We start from the raw sequence: 24,867 nt of genomic DNA, 5'->3' as shown, positions 1-24,867 counted from the left end.
AGAACATCCTATATAAAGATAAAATCCAAGACAGAATAATATTATCATAAAAGTAGAGATCATAGCCAATTTTATTTCACAGAGGAGGCTAAAGACATTGCAATAAAGTCGCTAAACTTAAAAAAATGAAGTATATAGACAGATACTACTAATTTTGTTGCAACAACCACAAGATATAATTGGCAGCTGAAGTGACGATAATCTGCAACGAGATTAGTCATTTTTTCTTACAATGCATAAACTACTCGTTCGACATTTGTCTTCACAGAACTGACATGCTCTGGCTTTTAATCCCGGCGCGTTGCGCACGACGCTAAATTCTACCTTGTCGAGTATCGACGAATCTGGGAGAGTCCGATGATGTTGAAGCTCTTCGATAAAACCCTGAATTCAAACCCTGTCATATCGCTTCGACAAACGGGCGAGCGGCGCCGATCGGAAGGAAGGCTCGCCTTATTTCCTCGGCAACTTTGGCCGAGGGAGAGATAAATCCCGTCAACGTTCGTAACTTGCCGAGTCCGTGGAACCGCATAACGGATATTACGGAAACGATGCGCGGCTGCGGCGAACGGGCCAAACTCTCGAATTAAGCTTCGAATTGCGCCGCGTGCCCGGCTGACAAGCCGGTATTGGGAGAATGAAAGAGAGAGAGAGAGAGAGAGAGAGAGAGAGAGAGAGAGAGAGAGAGAGGAGTAAGAGAGAGTGAGACAGAGGGAAGGGAGGGACATGTGGGACTACTGTTGCACAAACGTCACTTTAGCGGGAAAGCGTGTTCGACACTTCCTAATATCGCACGTCGTACTACGGTACTTGATGGAGTCAAATATCCGGGAAGTATTCAGTTTAGATGTTACTCAAGGACATGTTACCCGATTCCCGTATAAGCATACATCTTGGTAACAAACATTTTCGCGAATCATATGTAAATCTAAACCATATCTAGCCGACCCGATTCGTTCAGCGAGCTATGATGAATTACAATTTTCTGCAAGTCACAAATAAAATAATCTTTTAAGAATAAAAAAAGAATATGTGTCACAAAAGTTTATTTCACATTCGCCTTTTTCTATTATTTAACTATATTATTATATATAATACATCGATGAGATGTTTGCTCCTTTCTTATGTAATCAGAAGTATAAAAGTCATCTAGCGGATTACAAAAAAATAACATAATGGACCACGGATTTACTAAACCTGCTCTAAATAATCGAAAGATCGATCGGTCAAATATTATTATTTCTTATTTTATTTGATAATTGAATGATTGAAAGTATTGAAAAAGTATCTTTTTTGATCTTGATGAAAAAATTAAAAAGTAATATATTTTTCGGATCTACATATTAATAAGCAGACAAATTTGGTTTCAAAATAACAAAAAACTAACAATCTGAACATTCTGATGATTTAAATACGTTGACTATATTAGACAAAAGTAAACAGGAGACAAGGTTTAGAACCATCGATAATCGATACGAGTTAGAATTAAAAGATTCTAAAAGAACTCCCGAACTAAAGTTCAGCTGGGACGACAACGGTTCCGAGACAGACAAGTCGTTTACTACTCTTTCTTATACGATTCGGCATCAGATGAGAAATGAAAACTTAAAATCGATGATCCGTTTATGTGGATGCTTAAGTTACTTCTGTTATTAATCCTTCGTCACTAACGAAAATTTAATTTTTATCAAGTAGAGAATAAATGCTAAATAGGTGTTAAAAAATTAGATACTCTTGGAATATATTAAAATATATCAATATAATGTTTCCTATAAATAACATAAAAGGATCACTTCAATGCACAAGATATGAGAGAAAGTCATATCAGAAAATAATATACTGTAAAAATATCCTGGTTTTAAAACATTTCTTTGTTAACGTATTGTCCAGTTAGATGTTCGTTCGGTTCGCCTCTGACGATTTCGATTTGCGTCTTTACCGCACAATATAAAACTTTTGGTGATGCATGTTTTATGCTCTATTTTGGTCTCAAGCTGTGGAACTTCATACAACAGAATTAGTTATCCAACTACAAACTCCCGATTGTTGTCTCGAGTGGTATGTGCGATTGACAACCAATATTACACAGGTAAATCAGGGCACGTTCGCAAGCTGTCCAGAATGTCGATGTTAAAATTTTTCTGAAAACTTTGTTGTAATTGGATATATAAATTGGAAATTGCAAATTGTTAGAAATTGTGATTAATTGTGATATAAATGTAATTGATTACATGACGATTAGCGTATGTTTTCATGCTAGGTACGATTTTGTAAATCATATATTTTTTTGTGTATAATAATTATTACCTATAATTTATTAATATGAAATACATTATTATTAATAATACTTATTATTATTAATCATATTTTAGAAAACTTTATTATAATGTTTTCTTTATAATAACCAAAATACAAACGGGCATTATTATTAACGCCAAAAAGTTACCGGTGTTATATCCGCAAACAGCCTATGTGGTAAATTAACAATATATAAAATATATATATGATTGAGTGTTTGAGGAGTGTTTCATCGTTTTGAAGCTATTTGTTAGTAAGCAAAGTTTATTATTGCTGTTTTACTTCTGAAAAAATGGCAAGGCATATTTTCAATAACTGAAATATGATAATTCTTATTTGTTTATTCACACTAGTATATAATTTGATTCTCCTTAAAATTAGGATATTAATCTGTAAATATGAATATTGTGTTAAATTTTATAGCTATATTCATCTCAGGATTAATAACTTATAACTAGTTCATAAAAGTTAGTTTTGTTATGAAAAATAGCACATCATATAGCTGCAGAAAGCTTTCTTCTAATATAAAAAAAAAAGCACGTCGCGTTTATTCATTTACAATGAAAAATATTAACACGAAGTATCAAAATGCTCGAGAATTTATTCTATCACTATCATATTAAACTTTCTTCTTTAATTGCAGTGTTTTTCCGATTTTAATGTGTAGAAGAAACGTTAAATAGTAATAATTAGGTCGTGTTTTTATTATTCAATTGCTTGTTCTATCGCTCTGTTTTTCCACACCGCTTGTACATCCAGTTTTATATACATAAGCGAGACAAAAGATATTCTCGAAAATTCCGATCGTTCTCATGAATTTAAAGGTAATTCGTAAGTCAAAGCAAATAATCGGATTTAAAGAATTATCCATGATTAAACATTTTATTGCTCGACGTTTCGTCCTAACGGACAACTTCGCGCTAACGGACTTCTACAAATGAAAAATAGCTGATTTTACATGTTGACTGCCCAGCATAAATCGAATATATTTCCCACGGAATCCAAATTCACGGGTTATCACATTAATGTATAAGTTGCTAATAAAAATTTCTTTGCTTTGTAACGCAATTTTGCATCTGTTTATAAAACAAATGCTCAATGAGGGAACTTCAAATTCTTTTATCACTTCGTTTATTCTTCATTGGAAAGACGGTCATTGCAGACACCTATCTAATCAGCAAATAATAATTTTCTAACGTTTTTCAAATATTTATTTTACATGTTTTTACATTTCTTCCATTCATTGCACAATAAATATTTATTTAACGTTTATTTAATGTTTACATTAATAACTCATTTAAAATTATTTTTAACGTTTTAAAAATATTTTTAAAATGTTTTTTAATATTTTTAAAAACTTTTTTTTCTGATTGGATAATTGGATTGGATAAAGTGTAGTTTCGTTCAGACTAGACTTCATAGACAAGTGTTTGAAAAAGTAGAGCAACTTAAAACTACAAAGCCAGGAAAAATATCAAAAAACCGGAATTTACTGCTATACCTGTAGCAACCTGGAAACGCTCCAGATTTGCGTCAATTGTTTTCAAGAATATCACAACAAACTGCTATAACATTATATAATCTTTTTATCTATACATTAGTTATAGATCCTTATACATAATTTAGTGTTATACATAATTTAATTGTTAGTATTAAATACTTGTTTCATCATTAAATATTTTTACAAATTATTTATAAAAACCTAATTACATGAATACAACTGTCACCCACATCTGAGTGACAGAATCTCTGTGGAAACCATCCATCATCCAAAAATCATCTAAAAACGTGCTGTTAAGAACATCTTGCAATTCCGCTTTCTCTCATGTCTCTCTCACGACAAATACATAAACAAAGCATTTTGCGAACAAACCCCCAGTCTTCCTAATTTCGCCAATAGGGACGCACATCCAGGCAGTGATCATCAATATCCACAGAAGGAAGTTGTCCAATGGATAATCACAAACGGATCAGCGACCTTAATAGTTTTCGTACGCGACAGATTTCTCGTTGGCTTGTCTCTACCTACCTGTATATGCAGCCGCTCGTCTATCCGCACGTCTCCTTGTCAGGCCACGCACAACTCGAACCGGTACGACCGGAAAGAACCAGCAGAATTTTGTATCCCCTAGGTCCTCCTTCTCTAACCCGAGTAATCTCTTTCTCCGCGCGTTGTCAAAACAAGTAAGCGTATAATCGGATCTCAAGGCATTTAACTCGGAACACATTGCTGTTCCCCTCCTCCTCCTCCTCCTCGTCACGTTGAAGCTCACGTTTAGAGCTTAAACGCGAGCTCCCGACGATATTGTCCGTTCATTTCTACACGAAGATTAAGCGCACACGCACCACCGACGTGTGGAATCGTCACGGTCACGTGCAACGGCTGAATTACGCGCCGCCTCTATTTGCTCGTGCTGATTTTGTATTTACTCAGATAAGGGTAAACGTGTTTAGCGGATTTTAACGTTTAGAAGCTGACACGTCCTCTCCATCTCGTGTTCGACTAACGAGCGAAACGACGAGATATATGTTGTGTTATGAATGGATGAATGAACGAACGGACAATATCGAAGGTGTAGGATAACCAGGACGAATGAACATTTTTAGGAAATTTATTAAAATATTACTGAATTTTTTAATTTTTTGTGTGGCGGTGGTAAATACACTTACTTCTTTCTCTTTCATTTTTATGATGTGTTGTTTCTTCATTTATCTAACCTAACTTGTCATAATTTTTTAAAATAACTTATTAAAACTTCTATATTTACAATAATAATTTTTGTAACACTGCAGAAGTAACCCAATCAGAATCGTAACATTGATTTGAAATTGAGTTGAAATGGTCGATAAACCGTTGAATCGACGTTAATTCAACCCTCACCGACGTCGAATCAACGTTGTGATTCTGACTGGGGTGCAAAAACAAAAGCCGTTGTTCTAATTTGTTATGGAACACGAAATCAAAACAATTATTATAGACACTACATAATCGGTGCAAAATAACTAACGCCGACTAAAATCGGTTCTAGCATCAACAGTTCGTTGCGTGGAAGCCGACTATGGACTTAGAAATGAAAAGGTTAATTTATCTCTATATGGCAGCCATATTGGATCTGCCGTTTTGTATTTATGAAATCTGGCTTCATATTTATAATCAACTACCGAAAAAACATACGAATGCAAGATTTCACAGAAATTCATCTGGTAAAACAAAATGTGCCACATGGAAGGTTAAGTGACATAAATATGACATATGCCGATCGTATAACACGAGATTTCTCTTCTTCTTGTGGGATTTTGCATTCAGTGTTTGCTCACGGTACTGCTTGTCGCAACTTCCGATGTTTGACAAGTCGACAATGTTTGAATTGAAAAAGGAAAATTAGACGTATACTTACGGATGTCAGTAGCGCATACGCGTCAGTGTCCCTGAAGAGGTTAATCCTTTGAGTGCTACGAGCACATACGTGCATATATCCGAGAAATGTCATCGGCGTGAACTATGGGCGCATGTACGTGTTTGACGAATTTCTTCGGTTTATACTCTCGATACAAGCCACAGTGATCAACTGTTGCGATGGGCATACGAAGTAAACCACTGAGGGCATTGTGGTGTGCAGATTCGAGGTATTACTAGGCGTTGTTAGACATTGCTTAGGCATTAATGGGTATTACCAGAAATTGCTAGACATTGTTAGGCATTGTTTGGATATTAATGGGAATTATTAGGCCTTGCTGAGACATTAATGGGTATTATTGTGAGCATTATTAAATCGACAGATATTATTATACTTCATTTTTTTTAAATAGTAACTGTTTTAAATCATACATTACATTTAGAACACGTAAGAAAGTACAAAGATGAGTAAATTACACAGATTGCGCGCACGTTTACGATTCGTGGGGGCGTTGCAGTCGATTAACGTTCATTACATTAGTCTGTGATAAAAATATATATTATACATACACATCTGCGGAAGTTCTACGGAATTTTTTATTTTTTAACTTTTAGTAATAAGGCTGTATATGTAATAATGGCTCAATTTTTATCTAGCAGGAATATCTCCTGGGAGAAACAAACAAACATTGAAGATGCAAAATGCTTTTAAGTATATATGATAAATAGTCGTAGTATGAATAAATTACAAAAATTAATCACCGTTAAAAAAGCAACTAAACAACAGCAAACTAAACAACTAAACAAAAAGCAACTAAAAAAACAAAAACTTCAAATTTCCAGTTATTCTGAAAAAGATCAAATGTATATCCAATTAGAAGATTTCCTCGAAAATATCCAAAAATTTGTAATATGAATATATCTAAAATATTATTAGGAAAATATGCTGTTTTCTACGATAATAACTATTATTATATATGGGCCAGATTGTCGATTATTATAATAAAAACAATGCAAAAGAACAATGACATTTTTTAAATTAGAACTTAATTCTTTTATTTGGCCACATATTCATGTCATTAAAATGTAACGTTTGTTGATCCAAAATATATTTTCTACGAACGAATTGAGTTAGCCGGAATCTTTTGTATTAAAACATTCTGATTTAATGGCTATAAATAAAAAATACAAATTAGCACAAAACGTTAAAAATAAACTTAGATAATCTTCAGATCATTTATTCATTAAGATATGAATATATAAGTATATGTGCAATATGTGTAGAATGTTATAAAAGTAAAAAAACCAATAAACCCTGAGAGATAATAGAGGATACGTAAATAAGTAACATGAGATGGGAAACTAATGATCGGAGAAACGCATTATATATAAAATATAAGGTGTCAAAGAAAAATACCGTTATACAATTGCACTTTGCCTATATACTTTTCAGGTACATAGTAATAACGAAAAAATGTATCCAATTTCTAATAAACGAAGTAATAATTCAAAAATTTCAACACAAAAAGTGCAGAAAATAAAACTATGTAACAATGTAAAAAAACCATAATTTGAACTACATTTCCATTGACTGAATACATCCGTTATTTAAAAATGTTACAAAATTTAAACATGTTTAACTAATTATGTACGAATATTGCTGTATTCCGTTGAAATTGAATGCCTTTTTTCTATTTATATATATGAAAAGATTGGAAAAATGCAATTGTATAATAATGGTATTTTTCTTTAGTATCTTACATCTCATACACAATGCGTTTCCGATTAATTAATTAATCGGAATTAATTTCCTATCTTATATTGTTTATTTACGTATCTTCTATTATCTTTCAAGGTTTATCGATATATTTTTTTAACACCTTATTTCCTTTATTCGTAATATTTGCAAACTTTAAATAGTAGATTTAGTTTCATTGATATATTGAAGAACTTATTTTTTTAATTACATATTAAGAGTTTAACATTTTTTAAATAATATTGAAATAGATTTGCACATATTTTATTTTTGTTACAAACATTCGTAGTCTAGTTACCTGTTTTGAAATAAATATTATGTAATGTATAATGATGTATTATCCGTTAAATATTATGTAATAAATATATATTATAAATATATAATGAGTGTTTTATTTAAACAAATGCATTCTTTTACAGAAATCTAATACAGAAAGATAATTTTAAATTATTAAATTACTAAATTTTAAATCATTTAATAAAATATACAACATAAGAACACAATACTAAACGAAACAATGAACATAAAACATTTATATTTACATAAATATTATATACATTTTTTACAATGTATATATACTGTATTTTTTCATATTTTCATATTTTCATATATAATATGTTTCCTGTTTTGCTGTCGCTAAAATAAATAAAAACATTGCTTAGGTATTACTTGAGTGTCACCCATAGGACATAATTAGGCATTAAAAAAGGCAGTAATGTCCAGAAATTGAGCATTAATAGGCATTGATGTGTACGATTTTGGTCTGCAGTTTATTCATTGGATGAACGTTTATATCTGTGTCCTTTTATATGTTTCAGCGACAATAATAACTAAGACTTTATTTATTTTAAATTAGCCAATTGTTCTTGATTTTATAAAAAGTTACTTTCTTCATTGATTCACGACAACCAAAAATATTCCATCCATACTGAACGTTTAGTTTTGAACTATACTGCGCACCTAAAGAATTAAATAAATTAGCAATAATTTAATAATGTTCAATCAGTACCGTATGATATATTTAAATTTATACAGAAGCTAAAGATTATTCCAGATATTTTGCGAGGTAATGAAGTTTCATTTTAACGCAAGCGCGCGAAATCTATTTAACGAAATACTTCGGCTGGAAATTTATGCTAAATTTTCAATATTTACCAATGGAAATCTCAGCTATGTTTATTAAATTGTTCGAATTTCTATCTTCATATAACGGTTCGATTTGACTTTTTTCAAGTGTGTAATATCCAATTTTCAATAATGTTGTTTAATGTAATATGTTAATCGCCTCCATGGTTGATTTCCATTAATTGTTTCAATGCTCGTTTGAAATTTAAATGAAAGATACACGATAAATAAATACAATTCACGCCATATATATATTCCCTAATTTGTTTGATTGACTCTCTGTCAGTTATATATTTGTTACACACAATTACCATTTTACACATAAATTTATGTTTGATATGTAAATTAGTGAGGCATATGGACCACTAGTGATCTCCATGACAGTTAATATGTTAAGCAATATCGTTTATGTTGATTTAAATTCTACCCTTTGACCGACTCTAATTAAAAGAATCTTTATAAATTTCTTACAAATAAGATGTGCATATAGTTGCAGATAAGAAACGAATGCATTGAAAGACTTGGAGAATATTTCGACAATTTTTTGACAAAAAATAAAAATAATACAAAAGAAATAAAAAAAAATAATAATACAAATTAATCGATAAAAGCAGACGAGTTTTAAGGGTACTCTTCCGTCGATTTAAACGTATACATGTCATCCATGTCATATGTTATAAGACAAAGAAATGATCTATGACCTCGCAGCTCCAGTTTTACTAGGAAAAAACGTCAGCGTAATGATAGTTTCGGCGGGAATATCATCGCGCTGAAATAAAATACGCTCTGTTATTTGTCACGATTCCACCTCTCGTCAGCATATTTACGAATCGTAGATATAAAGAGCGGCTGCTACGATTTCTCGGAGCATACTCACTTCCTACGGATGTGAAAACTCCGCTCGTTCAAACGAAAAATCTAAGTCTACTGGAAAACACCGCTAGTAAATCGCAAATAACAATCCATTCACCAATGAGCATTTTTCATCGACAAAGGTTATATATATATATATATATATGAAACAAAAGGAAAATATGAAGAGTTCATAATATGCGGGGGAATACTTCATAAAATATCGAATGTGGTGTTACCAATGCTTTCTAAATACCTTCAACGACTTCCTCGTTTTATTTTTACTGACGCACCGTTATTTATTAGGGGTATGCAAAAATTTCCATTGTTTTCACGTATAGATGGTATTGTAAATTATTTATGTAAAATTTGCGACACACTTTTTGTTCGATTATGTCAGTATTGGTCAACCTGTATAGAAACTGATAAACATAATAAGTCATATTCATTGACACAACATTTTTAATTCGTCTAAAGATAGAAATCGATAAGATGCATATTCGTCATTGTATACTTTTTTATTTCATCAGCGCAAAACAATAATCGCCGAAGCAACTACAATCATTTGCGAAACTTGTGGCGAAGGAACAATAGCATATTATGAACTCTTCATATTTTCCTTTTGTTTCATATATATAACCTTTCTCGATGAGAAATGCTCATTGGTGAATGGATTATTATTTGCGATTTACTAGCGGTGTTTTCCAGTAGACTTAGATTGTTCGAGATTCGTTTGAACGAGCGGAGAAAGTTCATGTCGTGAGTGGCTTCGCTTTAAAAGTGGCGATTTTGACTTGAAAGACAAGGAGCATGCCGGACGCCTGCAAGAGATGAGTTCAAATAACTTGAACATTATTGCAAGAAGATCCGACTCAATCGAGTGTAGAACTTGCGAAAAGCATGTTTACATGTTAATCAGAGCATTAATTAGTAATTCGACACTTGCATGAGATGGGGAAAATTCTGAAGGAAGAAAAATGGGTTGCCCATGAATTATCCGAGAACGCTATTGCCAGCCGAATCGCCATTTGCCTTTCGGCCTTGACCGGAGACGAAAAAATGGTTTTATTATGACAATCCTAATTGCAAAAGATCTCGGGAAACCCTCTATGTCACAGCCAAAACGAAATATCTATGGTCATAAAGTCCTCCTGTGTATCTGGTGGGACATGCAAGGAATGCTGTATTATGAGCTATTAAAACTATCTCAAACTATCACCGCGGAATTATATAGTCGACAATTGAAGCAGTTGAATGAACAATCAATCGAGAAACAGCCATATTTTGTGACAAAATAAAGTGATTCTTCTGCACAACAATGCCAGGTCCCATGTTGCATTGACGATCCGAGAAATTTTAATTGAATTGCAATCGGAAATCCTACAACACTCGGCATTACTACAGAAATTGCCCCTTCGGATTTTCACTTATTTCTATGCTCTATGTAGCACAGCCTTTCTGGTACATGATTTCGCAATGTTGAGAAAGTGCAACAATTCATCGATAACTTCATTCATTCTAAGAGCAAAGACCTTTCTGATCGTGGTATCCATCTTTTGTTTGAAAGAGAAAAAAATAGTAGATAATGCCAGAAAATATTTTAATTAAAAGTACTATGTCATTTATAATAATATTAATAAAGAACATTGCCTTAAAAGCGATGGAAATTTTTGCATACTCTTAATATTTCACAATTAGCCCACACACAAACACACACCATGCATATCAGCTATTTTTTTCCCCGTGATAGACGATATATATGTTTTGTTTATCATTTATTTAATAAAATTGAATATACACACCACGTAATTGGATATATTTGTATAGTGTGTGACCATTGTTTAGTTTCACATGAAGAATGAAAGGATGAAATCAAGTGTGTGTGTGTGTGTTGTATTGTATCTGTATGCGAATATACATGCGCTTGCTTAACAAAAACCGCGCGTGGCGATGCAAAGACTTTGCTTGCGTAATGTTACATGTCACAATGCAAGCTCTTGAAACCTTTATTTTAAAATCTCGTTTATCTCTCAACAGTGCGATTCTAGACCTGGACCCGTATCCAGATGATAAATATCAAAAATATGCAGCTCAGTAAATATTGTATACTCCAAGCATGACATGTATTGTTGCCATGGCTGAATCGTCCATTGGCACATTAACTGGCATACTACCAGAGCATTCGGGTTCTTGGATGAATTTTATAAAATATTAAGATTTATGGAAATCTATTACTAATTCATTCCTCTTATTACTTATGTAACTTTGCTTTTTAGCATTTGGTAAAATCTGCACAGGAATGCCGAAAATTGGCAGCGGGTGCCGACTATTAGATAGATGGCTACTAGACAGCTTTTTACTTATTTTGTGAAACGGATTGAGTACATTTTTTTTACTGAAGTTAGGAATACATTAAACAGTCTTATAATATAAATAATAGAACACATTTGTAACGAAAAATAATATATCGTTACTTTTAAATAGTTTCAGAGAGAAGACTGGGAACTTTATGTATAAAACTAAGTAGTCGAGAGAATCTATACCTGTGGTCAGCTGGTTTCGTTACTTCATTGTGGAATTGTAAATAACGTTACGAGTTTTCTATAAACAATCCACAAATCATACGTGATTAACAAAGAGTATTACTATTGCTGATTTATTTTTTCTCTAAATATGAATACTTTTTTTCATATAGAAAAATCCATGAACGCGAAATATAATTTAATGATTATTTAATCGCTTATTATCATAATTATTCATTATATTTAATCCCTTATTATATCATAATTATTTATTACATTATAGGAATCTACGTATATGACAATTATCCTCCAGTTGAAGTTTAATTTTTTGCTATATTTTATAAATTTTTCTTTCTTCCATGTCTCAAGATCAGTCTCTAATTTTAAGTCCTAATTTTAAGATACAAGAAGTCTTCTATATGCTGTAAGTTTTTTTCTTTCCTTTTCCTATTAAAGAGAGAACAAATAATGACTGAAATGTTTGGACAATTTTATTTTGTTTGAAAGATTTTCGCCGTTGACATCTGGCGTATACTCTGATGGGATTTTTATAATACTATTGACTAGCAATCTGCTATTAGAGCTTTAATAATTTATTTTTTATATTTCTTATACTTCTATAATTTATAAATTTTTATTTGTTTTTATTATCCCACTATATCCCACATACGTAAAAAAATATTTCAAGTAAAAATTGAAGTTATTTTATCTATCACATTTTTTGCTCAGAAAATGACAATTATCATTTGCCAAGATAACTAAAATTTTTGACAGATGGGGCATCGCTAAATTATTTTCTGTTCTTTTATAAAATATCATTTCTCAAGAATGTGATCTCGGACAGATACTTCTTTTTTTCAATAGGTTGAAAAATTACGAATGCTTTCTGAAACTAGAAAAATTCTATATTTCTCTCCGTGTTTTATTAAAAAATAATAATTATAAACATCGGAGATCAAATAACGTTTGGAATAAAGAATAAAGACTTGAAATAATAAAAAAAACTGTTTCCTGATTGTTTTTACTCATAGGGCGACCCAATAAGAGGTGCAGGATAAAGTTGGTGCCGTTTTCCTTGTGTGCACTGCACACACACACACACACAGCGCTGCGATTCTTCGACTGCTGTGTTCTAGAGGTTAGGGAATATCGAAATGGAGCGTTATATGGTGCAGCAGCGCGCGCGTGTCGTACAGTTTTGTGAAAATTAGTGTTCGGTAACACAAACAAAACGTAAATTTCGCGATTTTTTGAAACATTTCCCATCTGACAATATAATTCGCAAGTTAATTAAGAAATTTGAAAAGCGTGGGTTCAGTTTATGATAAACCTGTGCTTGCATGACGCCGTCATGCTCGTTTGACAGAAAACATTGCGGCCGTTAATAAAAGTATGGAGAATGCTCCGCAAATATCAATCCGATGTTCGCGACAAGCTAACCTTTCGTACGTACTATGCTATAATTTTAACAAAAGATTTCAAAAGGTTTCAACTCACAGGACAGTGTACATATCAAAGCTCGTGAAACCATGCAGTTATTGCATAAGTTTCCTGATCGTGTTATCTCGCGGAATGGTGACGTCAACTGGATCTTGAGATTTGACGCCTCTGGACTATTCTCTTTGTGATTATTCGAAGGAGCGAGTTTATATCAACAACCTTGAAACGCTTGAAGCGCTTGAAAGAAAATATTCGACGAGAAATTGGCGAAATTCAACCTTTTATGCTGCAAAAAAGATATTAAAAGCTTTATTAAATGAGTAATAATTTGTAAAAAGGTGGAGGTGGTCATTTACATGATGTTTTTCATACGTAATTCCCATTTCTAACGAACACACTGGTATAATAAAAATAATAATTTACAGATAATTTCGTTGTTTCATTTATATATATGTGGAAAAAACTGATACTATCCTAAACGACTTACGAATCACACCGCGTTAGCGGGAAACTGTGGATCACATGGAAAGTTAATATTATGTTGTGATACACCCATTTGCGTTCGTAATAATAGATCTGTTCCTTTTAGGTGCACCAATGCTGTTCCATGCAACGTTATTCCTTCTCCTTTCAATGATGAATTATACACTTTCATTCTGGAGAAAAAAAGTGTAATCTAGTACAACGAAACAGAAGAAACCTACCATTTGGGCGGGACAGAAAATCACGATTGCGTGCAAATGACGCGAAAATGCTGGGAAAATAATCAAATCACGATCAAACCGTGACTTTTTCTTATGGACCTCCTCTAAGGACCTCCCGTCCTTTTCACGTCATCGTGACTTTCCGTTCCGCTAAAGCGATTGGCCGCCGAAACGAAAACGGAAGACTCGCGCGCTGTCACGTGTTCCCGCTGAAACGTGTGCGATGAAAACGGAACGCTAGCGCGGGTTTATCAAACTGAACTCTTCATTTCTCCGACGCACACGTGAACGTGAACGGCCTCTATGCCGTCAATCTGTGCTCGCGCATGTGCTACACGCGTGTGCGACCACTCATAAACGTACTTACCGATCGTTGTCCTTGAGACGACTTGCGGCAGCGGGAAGGCAGCGAGGAGGAAGAAATATCCACCGGTGATCTTCGGACGGGCACACGTCACCGTCGATGATCGGCACGAGGCTTACGTAATAAATGAACGACGTACTCGCGACACGCACACTGGACGATTCAAGTCGCGATACAACGCGGTATACTGAAAGATCCCTCCCTCTCTCCCTCCAATCGGCGACGCGAAGCTGATAGGCGTGAGAGCAGGAACACGGCGGCAAAATCGTGCGCGCCAATCACTCGCGTGGATTAGTAGACGCGCGCACACGGAGTTATACGGATGAAGAGCGCAACTCGTGCGTCTCCTTGAGTCTCCTCGACGACGATCTCGCGCACGACGAGAGCACTGGTAACGGGCCGAGATAACGAGAGCGAGACGAGAACGACACACACAACGCACAGCAACGTAACACGATCCCCTTGCGACAAAGGCCGGAGCGCGACTGAAATCATTTGCTCTCTCGTGCGCGCCGTATACCGCGCTGGATGGTCGCAGTGAAGTGCGCGTCGCTCTCAGCCGCGCCACCGTGGGGGCGCGCGGGCAGTGGCGGCGGCGGCGGCGACGGCGGAGGAGTACTGTACCTGTCAATCTCTCCCTCGCGTGGCCTCACACGATCATTCTCTCTGCACTGCGCGTCGACAAGATAAACGGGCCCGCCGCCCAGCGCAATTTGCAATTTTATAATTTCGCGAGCGCGATTATCTCCCTCCCCCCTCTCACCACTCCTGCCAAGTATCATTCGCAGCAGCAGTCGCGTCTCGAGAAACAGAGAGAAAAGGAGAGAGAGAGAGAGAGAGAGAGAGGGGGGAAGCGAGAGAGAGAGAGAGAGAGAGAGAGAGAGAGAGAGAGAGAGAGAGAGAGAGAGCAACGAGGAAAGATTGAACCCGCTTGAGTCTTTCCCGCGCTCAGTACCACGTGATCGCGCGTTCGCAACGGAATGATTTTATGATTTGCGCGAGAAGCGACACGGAGGGTCGATTCCACTCCGGGAACCGACGATCGCGCGAGTATCATGACCCGATTTCCGATCGCGCTCGCGTACGTGGCTACACATGCAATACGAGACTCCGTAATGCCGCGCTGCGTCGCAATTAGAACGTCGTAAAGGGGCTGTAATCGCGTTAAACACTACCTTGCTCGTAACCGCGCGGCGTGCCTTTGCATCGGGACTGGAATGATTTCGATTTTAGCTGGCACACCTATGTGTATTTGTATATACACGAATGACGTACTTGCGATCAAAAACATCCGGATATGTGAATATCTAGGTTTTAATAATTTGCCTCAACATCATAACACGCATTATATTAGGTGTACAAATGAATAATCAAAACTTTGTTAAGCGGCTAAGAAATTAAGTCCCAAATAATCAAATTTTCTCGCTCTTTTACGGTTATGTAGTGTGTTAACATACAGCTATTAAAAGTTACATTTAATATGGCGGAAGGCCCAACATAACCTTAAAAATTATTCAGTTCAGTACAGTTAAAAATGGTAACAGATAAAATGCATATCCGACACTGTATTCTTTACGAATTCCAACAAGGAAAAAATGCTGCAAGAATGCATACGAATCGATTTATTTCTTTCTCAGCAAAGGTGTTGTATCGTATGATGTGTGTGCATTTTGGTTTAAATGGTTTAACCCTTTCACTGTTGAACTAACTTCCCTTGAGAAAATTATTAAAATATTTGGTAGTCCTACGTTTTTTGAGACGCTGATTGCGAATTTAAAGTCAGATTTGCAAAATTCAAAAAGGTGGACTCAATATGGCGATCATGATGTACAAAATTAATGAAAATTCCAATTATTATTAAATAATGATCAGGCTGTAATAAGAACATATGATTCTAGACGATGGAACTCGATCGAGCTGAAAAAAATTTATGTGGGAAGATGTTCGATACTGCATATTTATGCTTACTAGAGATTAAACATTCATTTTTGAGTAAAATAATATTGATAGTATGGATAAGAGATAGAAATACAGAATGAAAAAACTAGGAAAATAGAATTAAAAACTGCAAAAATATCAAATTTCGGCCGTTATTGTAGAAATATTTGTTTATAAAAAAAATCTAACCTGCAAAAAAATACTGAAAAAAATGTTTTTGTACAACATCAGAAAAATATTTGGTGAAAATTTCAAACCTCTACATTCAATATTCTCCGAGGAATCGATTTTTCCCAAAGAACATTTTTTTTCAATTTTGATTTGTTATAAATAATCACAAATGAATAATTGGGTATAAAAACCTATTGGAATATGTTGAACTATTCAGTTATCTGGAAAACTCAAATCCCTGATTAGTTCTTCAAAATTATGTGATTTACAACGCAAAATTGAATCAAGAAAAAGTGGGAAGTATACTTTCCACTAACAGTAAAAGGATTAAAAGCGGCGATTTCAATCAGTGTGACAAAGAACATCCTGGAGACCCTCGGAAGTGCGGCAACAATGATTTGGAGCAACTACTCGCTAAGAATTCAGTACAAACGCAAAAAGAGCTTTCAGAGCAGTTAAGAGTAATGCAACAAACTATTTCCAAACGCCTATATGAGATGAGAAAGATTCAGGAAGAAGGAAAATGGGTTCCGCATGAACTCCCTGAAGCCAACAGAAATCAACGAGTGGTAGTGTGTCTTTCTCTTCTCAATAAGCAGCGTAGAAAGTCTTTCTTGTGGAAAATTGTTACGAGCGATAAGAAGTGGATACTCTATGACAATCCGAAACGTAGAAAGTCATGGGTAAATCCCGCCAAACCATCAACATGGGTCGCAAAGTCAAAACACTTCAGAAAGAAGATTCTGCTCTGCATTTGGTGAGATATGAAGGGCGTGATTTATTACGAGCTATTAAAACCGAATGAAACAATTACTGCGGACCGCTACCAATACCAATTAATCCGTTTGTGTCAAGAATGAGAAAGAAAACACCCGTATAGTAGCAAAGGACAACGTCCTGTGAAATTGTTACATGATAACGCTAGGCCACACATTATTTCTATGACAAAAGACGTAATGAATCTTGATAGTAAATACTTTATTTACTATCAAGAACATATTACTATAATAGTGCCCTAACTTTTGTTAACTTATCGACCTTTGAAAATTTCAAAATTATTAAATTAACAAAAGTTATGGTACTATTATAGTAATATATTCTTGATAGTAAATAAAGTAAAAAAGTTTAATACTATTTTTTCTTTCGACGAATAGTTAGCGAGATATCGTAAGATAAATGTTGGAAAAGTTACCAAGTTGTCCTTAAATATTTCAACAAATATTAACCAAATAAAAAAATGTTTCAGACAAAAGTTGTTCAAATTAGTTGGTAGAAAAAGATATAATAATATATATTAAGATAAAGGTATAATAAAAGATTTGGATTTCTATTTAAGAAAATTGATGATCAGTGAATATCTCGAAAGTGACGCCATCTATAAACAAAATGCTATTGCTGTCTTATGTCCCCCTTCAAGCCAAACAACTTTTGTCTGAAACATTTTTCGCTTTAACGGAATGTTTTTGAGATATTTGAATGGGTCCTTTAAAATGGGACACCTTATGTGTGTGTGTGTGTGTATATATATATATATATATATAATATGCGCAATATGCTAAATGAGCTATGATGGCGATGTCTGTCGTATGTTTGTAAATTAATTCCAACTGAGGAAACATCCTATGTATGTACAGGATGTTCCATTTTAAATATTTTGGACAAATATTTCAGAAATTAAAGAAAATACCAAAAAATGTTATCAACTTTTGGAAATTTCGAAATCATCAAATTGACAAAAGTCACGGCGCTATTGTAACAATATCACTTTTTCTTCCAACAAACAGTTAACGAGATATTGTAAGTTAAATATTGAAAAAGTTACCAAGATTTCCTTAAATATCTCAAAAGATATTAGTCAAATAAAAAAATGTTCCAGACGAAAGTTGTTAAAATTGATTGGTAGAAAAAAATTGATGTAATAAAAAATTGAGGTTTCAATTTAAGAAGAGTAATGATCAGCGAATATCTTGAAAGTGGCACCATATGTAAACAAACTTGGTATAAGCAAACGAATACAGCTGTTTTATGTCCCCTTTATTTTTATCTGAAATATTTGTTTCTATAATCAAAAATAAGAAAGTTATTACAGTGAGTAACACACACATACACACACACTTAAAATGACTCACCCTGTATATATGTTTTGTATATCCACCGGTTGATATCTTGCACCTGTCAATCTCCTGGCCACACACAATTATTTCCGATCTGCTGGTCTGTGGCAAGATGAACGGGCCGGCGGTGTGTAATTTACAACTTTTGGATTCGGCGCAATTATCGTCTCGCGGTGCTGCTGTAGCTGTACTGAACGTCCATGTTCGGCCCTTCTCATTTCATGAGCCTTGAATGTCTCAGCCGCAAATAAATATACACGAATGATAATGAGTTTTCTGTCCGCGACTTTGTACTGCTTAATGATGATGCGGTCTACGAATTTACGTTATTGCCGTTACTATTGTCGTTATTATTATAAACATTTCCGCGCGTTTCCGTTGCGCTGTTCATTTTGATTTATGCGCGAGAACGCTCTTGCTGTTTTATACCGGCGACTGACGCGATATACGCGAATCATTTATGCTGGTTACCGATGCACGATAGCCGAATTAAACGGGATACATCCGAGAGCGGGAATAATTATCCATAATCAAGATTGAATAATCGGCAACGTGCGATAATGCGTGTGTATTCGCAATTTGAATCGCGACATGTCAGCGTCCGCGGAGAAATTTTATTATAAAAAGAGATCTGTGTTTTGATGTACGCGTTGGCTCGTACGCAACTCAAGTATTCTTTTACTCCTAATGTTAATTTATTATTAATATGCTTTAATTAATTTTTTCATGTATATATGCGCGCGCACGAAGCGTCACACGAGCAGCACAGAGAATGCGAGTGTAAAAGAGAAAGAAATCATGCAGTGTGACAGCAAGTACAATAAAACAACGCTGCGTACAACTCCGTCACGAAAGGCCTATTGTTCCACTGCATATACGCTGTGAGAAACAAAGCAACAAAGAGCAAAGTACGTAGGACCGCTAATAAACAAATGCCTGTCAACCGCCCGAGAGGGCGTCCGCGCGCGACCAGCAATGAGCATTGAATCACGGCCGCCGGAGTAATAATATCCGCCGTAATCACGTAAAAGAACTCCTCAAGGGCCGAGAGTGCTATTAAGCGCAACGCGCGGGATGAGCGGAATTAATGTCACGCAAGTGAACGAGATCATGCGACACATTGTTGCGTAAGTCGCGTTAACGAGATTGGGAAGTAACATGACACTTTTGCAACGTTGTCGTTATTCAAATTACTTTTTGCTAATAATATTCCAGTAACGCCATTATTTTCTGTTTTAGTTCGATTAATGACTGATATTAAAATAATTATGTAAATATAATAATAAAATAATTATTAAATAATAAATATTAAATAATAAAATAATTATTTCTTGGATATAATCGTTAATTTGGTATTTACACATTTAACACAGATAAAGACTATTTCTTGATTTCGATAATTCTGAGGTGTTTTAAAATTATCACCTTGAATAACATTGTGAAAATGTGGCCAGCGCCCGTTGTTTATTATTAGTAAGTCATCGATAAAGAAAATACAACGAATGGAATGTAATTTTCTGATATCCTGTGTTGATCACACGTTTTCGTATTACATTTCTGAGAGTAAGTTGGTTTATCTTTATTTCTTCTATCTTTGTTTCTCAATATAGTAATAGAGAATACTATTTCAATTTATATCCATCAAAGCGCTCGATTTTGATGAACGAATAGATGTTCTCTTCGAAACAACGGTTATGCCTAATTGAAAATATAAATGAATATATGCTACAGTAACTGCCCATGTTATTGAAGTCAAATGAATAAATGAAATAAAATAAAATGAAATGAATAAAAATATGCAGGATTTTATAAAACTATTATTTTATTTTTCAATATTGTATACATTTGTTGTGTATGTAGAAACGGTATACGCATGCAGGAAAGAGGCTCTTTAAAAGTCATAAATAAAAATTTTTTTTTAATTTTATTGTTCATTAATGCTAAAGAACGTAACTTGTTAATGTATATGTAAGAACAATTTAAATATCTACGGAATAGAAGCGGAATCCTTTCTTCTTGCACTTCAAAAATACCTAACCTAATCTAATTCGTATTATTCTTATACTGATGTACATTATGTACATTATGTATTTATGTATGTATTGCAATACTTTATATATTTCATATACTTTATTTACATATTTCTTAATACAACGTCAGCATACGTCAGAATAAGACTGAAATAGTTTGAATTAGGATAGATTAAGTTTTTTGGAGTAGTGATGTAAGATGAAGGGAGCTTCGCTCCTCCCTCGTATATATTTATACTATACAGGGTGTCCAAAAAGTCCCGGCCCGGTATAACAACTATATTAGTTTGTTTACAGATGGTTCACAGAACTTATCGACTTTTGGAAATTTCAAAATAATTAAATTAACAAAAGTCACTATTGTAACAATATATTCTTGAGATCAAATAAAGTAAAAAAGTCTAGTACCTTTTTCTTCCGACAAATAGCAAGATATCGTAAGTTAAATATTGAAAATATCAAGTTTTCCTTAAATATCTCAAAAAATATTAGGCAAATAAAAAAATGTTTTAGATAAAAGTTGTTCAAATTAATTGGTAGAAAAAGATGATATGAAAAAATTGGAGTTTCTATTATGAAAAGTAATGATCAATGAATATCTCGAAAGTGGCGCCATCTATAAACAAACTGATATGATTGTTTTATGTCCCCCTTGAAGCCATATAACTCTTGTATGAAACACTTTTTCTGAAATGTCTTGTTTTCGAGATATTTTACCAGTCCAGGAAATTTTGTACATCCTGTATATACTTATATTATTTATACACATAGACATCAACAGTTATGTTTTTAGTATTGACATTACTATTAACAGCATTAACAGCATTGACATTGATTATAAGGTTTCTCAAACATTATTTATAATTTTTATAAGAACAATAACCACCGATTAAAATCTTTAGAAACCTTTATTTACGGTGATGACCATAATAACATATCAAAATTATTGAAATCAGAGGATAATCTCTATTTTTATATAATTACCCAAGTACTTATTTTCCATCTTTGAATATGTTTATATGAATTAAATGGTAGTAAATCGTTAAAAAAGAAGTTGTCAAAACCAGATAAGAAAACCAAATAAAAAACCAAGAGAAATTGTTATTATTTGTTATTTCTTGAATAACGGTTTTTTTTTCAAATGACTTCCGGATCACTTTGCTTTCATGTATCACTTTTTTTCTTACGTCTCTTTTCAGTAACTTACAGTAATCTGCCATCATATTTTCGTCCTATTTATCTTGATATCTTCTCTCAATTTCCTTCAAGTCTTGAAATCGCTCGCCTCATTCTTCATTATAATGTCCTAGATTTTCGGGAAAATAGTCGAAATGAAAATAAAGAATGTAATTTTAAATTCATAAGACATCCTAATTTGTTATAGTTCAATAACATAGCTTCGATGATTCTTTTATAGTTTCATAGTTTACTTGTCTTGCCTTCACTTCAGCCGGATTAATTTCAAATCCTACCTTCTTTGGCTAGATCATTTCGAGATCTTGCCTTCAAGAGTATGAGTTTGGGGTGTGTGGATTGAGAGTTCAAAGAACTTGGTTTAGTTGGTTTACAATTTATAATTATTGTAATTTATTATTATTGTAGTTTGTAGGTAGGAATTAATCTGCGTTATTTTAATTTGCGACGTGAATTATGTGATGTTGAACCCTCTTTCCACATGTACGAGTGTATCTCATAAATGTGATGTGATATGAATTTTTGGGAAACGGATTCTATTCCAGCGTATTGAAAAACGTATGTAGAACCTAACGACAGGTTGAAGATTTAGGGTTCAAAGTTCAATATACTCATATCTATCGCTAGACAATAGCCGTTATATAATTGTAGATTAAATCATTCTGAAAAGATCCTTTATCATTTAGCAAATAAGTTTGCGCAAATTTTCAAGTTGTCAATTAAAAGAGTCTCTAGATATGGTCATCTTCAATCATTAATAATTTAATAACTATTGCGATTTTTGCAAAATAGTATATGACTTTCGAAACTCCTAGCCCTAATAATGCAAGCTGCAATGTTTGCGAAACGTCGGCACAAAGCTGAATTACAACGCGGTATTCATCCGGAAGAAACATATCCTGATAGTATATGACTTCTTCTCAGTTTGATTTGATTAATGTTCATAATTTTTCGATTCCAAAAGATCCAGGGACATCCAATATATTTAGCAATGAAAAGGTTAATCGATATGATATATGAATGTCTCATGAACAGGATAAGAAGAGTTGTTTTGATTGCATATCTATTTATGGTTAGCTATATAAATATAATAAAAACGAGGTATTTTTGGAATATTTAGTGATGAGAAAAGAATTATTTGCAACAACATTGTGGGAAAGGATCTTGAGGTCAGAAAAACATTCACATTAGCGCACTCGAAAGTAACCTTTGATCGAAAGAACCCTTACAAAAATATTTCACCGTTTTTGGCCCATTTTCTATCCGTTTCTTCATTTTTATGTCCGTTTCTTGCACTCTCAAGCCCGCGCAGCGTATAAAGCGAAAAATTATGACGAGTATACGCGAGTATGCATGAATATTTTTAAGCAGATTGCCCGTCTTTAACATTCTTTTTTCAGCTGATGAGTGGCTGCACGTTAATAGATACCTCTTTTACTCATTGAAATAAATTAAGTAAAAATATACGTATTAACGTGCTGTTACTCGCAGCTGAAAAAAGAATGTTAAAGACGGGCAATTTGCTTAAAAATACACTTTATGGTACATTTTTATTACTCGGATATACTCGTTTTTACTACTCGACAATCCGTTTTCACCATTCACTGTTTAAGTAAAAGTGTCCCCCTTTCCGACTTAAAAACGGCGTCATACTCGTTGAATTAAATGCACACTTTTTATAATTCAAATTTACAATCAAAACTGATTTTTGAGAGCTAAAAATGGTGAAATATTTTTGTAAAGGAAGTCATGTTCTATGTTTGATGAAATTAAGAGGAAATATAATATACTATAAACTTTTACTAAACAACGAAACTATTAATTCTGATAAATATTCTCTGCAATCAGACCAACTGAAGATAGCGATAAACGAAAAATCTTCGAAATTGTAAATTGTAAAAACGTTATTTTACATTATAACATATGACATAAGGCATGAATGCATCTTTGTTATCGGAAAAAGTTGTAGGACTTCGGCTAGGATGTATTATCATATTCTGCTGATATTGCTTCAGACTATGTTCTGTTAAAACAGTTCTTGAACATGTTCTTCAAAATAGTTTGAACGGTAAATAATTTCCATTTTTTAAGATTTTCAAAATTCACTTGGATAATTTCTTTAATAAAAAGTCGACCCAATTCTACGTTGAACAATAAAGTTACCTAGAAAATGGCTCAACATTGTCTAAAAAAGTGATGCACGAATTATTAATTAAAGTTGTATTGTAATATTTAATTTTAAATATTAATTATTGCAGAAACATCCGAACGAACTTTTTGATTAACCCAATAATTCGGCGCTTTTTCCCAAAAATTAAGATTTATTTATTAATAAAAGAATTTATTAATGAAAGAAGTATACTTTTAATTATCAAAATAATCTTGGTTATTATCAATGACTTTATACCATATTTTAAGCAATTGTTAAATTTCATCATAATAGAAACTTGATGGTTTGAAATCGATAAAATCATCGATAGATTTTCGAACATTTTTCATTGTCTTGTATAAATAAAATTTCGAGTAAAAACATACATTTAGAATAAATATGGAACCATGTATTACATATATTTAAGAAAGAAGGATGTAGTTATTAAAAATTGATGCATTCACCTTAGTTGAATTCATTTTTAACATTACAGTTCCAGCGCGAGTTGACACCAAACAAACCATGTTCCAGTCTAAGAAGCCACGGAAGAACTGCCGAAGAGAGAGAGAACATACACATACACACTGTAACTTTTCCCTTACCTATAATTAAATCTTTCCATCGAAGGATGTTTCATCGAGATATTTTTATATCATTAGGTAGGGGCAGAGGATAACAGATGTACCTCATGAACGAGTAAAGTTGTCACTAGTTGAAGAAGTGCTTTTATTACGAAATCCAATTTCATGTACAGGAGTACTCGATGTCGATTCGCGCGAGAAACGTGTCGCGGATTATTTACAGGATCCCAAC

At 33.6% G+C, this 24,867-nt stretch overlaps 1 protein-coding gene and 1 long non-coding RNA gene across 6 annotated transcripts in view; one reads left to right on the top strand and one right to left on the bottom strand.

Moving 5' to 3' along the window:
* The window catches only part of LOC105184469 (CD151 antigen), a 277,736-nt gene extending 262,660 nt beyond the window's left edge, over positions 1-15,076 (bottom strand). For 3 of the 5 annotated variants that reach the window (XM_025297179.1, XM_025297180.1, XM_025297181.1), the window contains exon 1: positions 14,462-15,076. The gene's annotated coding sequence lies outside the window, so the exon portion shown is untranslated. Of the gene's footprint in view, positions 1-13,877; positions 14,047-14,461 lie in introns of all 5 variants that reach the window. The other 2 variants (XM_025297182.1, XM_025297178.1) reach the window with 2 other exon arrangements.
* Positions 15,077-19,404: 4,328 nt separating this feature from the next.
* Positions 19,405-24,774, top strand: LOC109504031 (uncharacterized). The gene is made up of 3 exons (XR_002162854.2): positions 19,405-19,589; positions 24,548-24,640; positions 24,714-24,774. It is a non-coding gene; the product is annotated as an uncharacterized LOC109504031 (long non-coding RNA).
* The last annotated feature ends 93 nt before the right edge of the window (positions 24,775-24,867 follow it).

This window comes from Harpegnathos saltator, unplaced genomic scaffold (genome assembly GCF_003227715.2).
Source record: "Harpegnathos saltator strain DR-91 unplaced genomic scaffold, Hsal_v8.6 scaffold171, whole genome shotgun sequence".
Lineage (NCBI taxonomy): Eukaryota > Metazoa > Arthropoda > Insecta > Hymenoptera > Formicidae > Harpegnathos > Harpegnathos saltator.
This window is presented reverse-complemented; position numbering and strand designations above follow the sequence as displayed.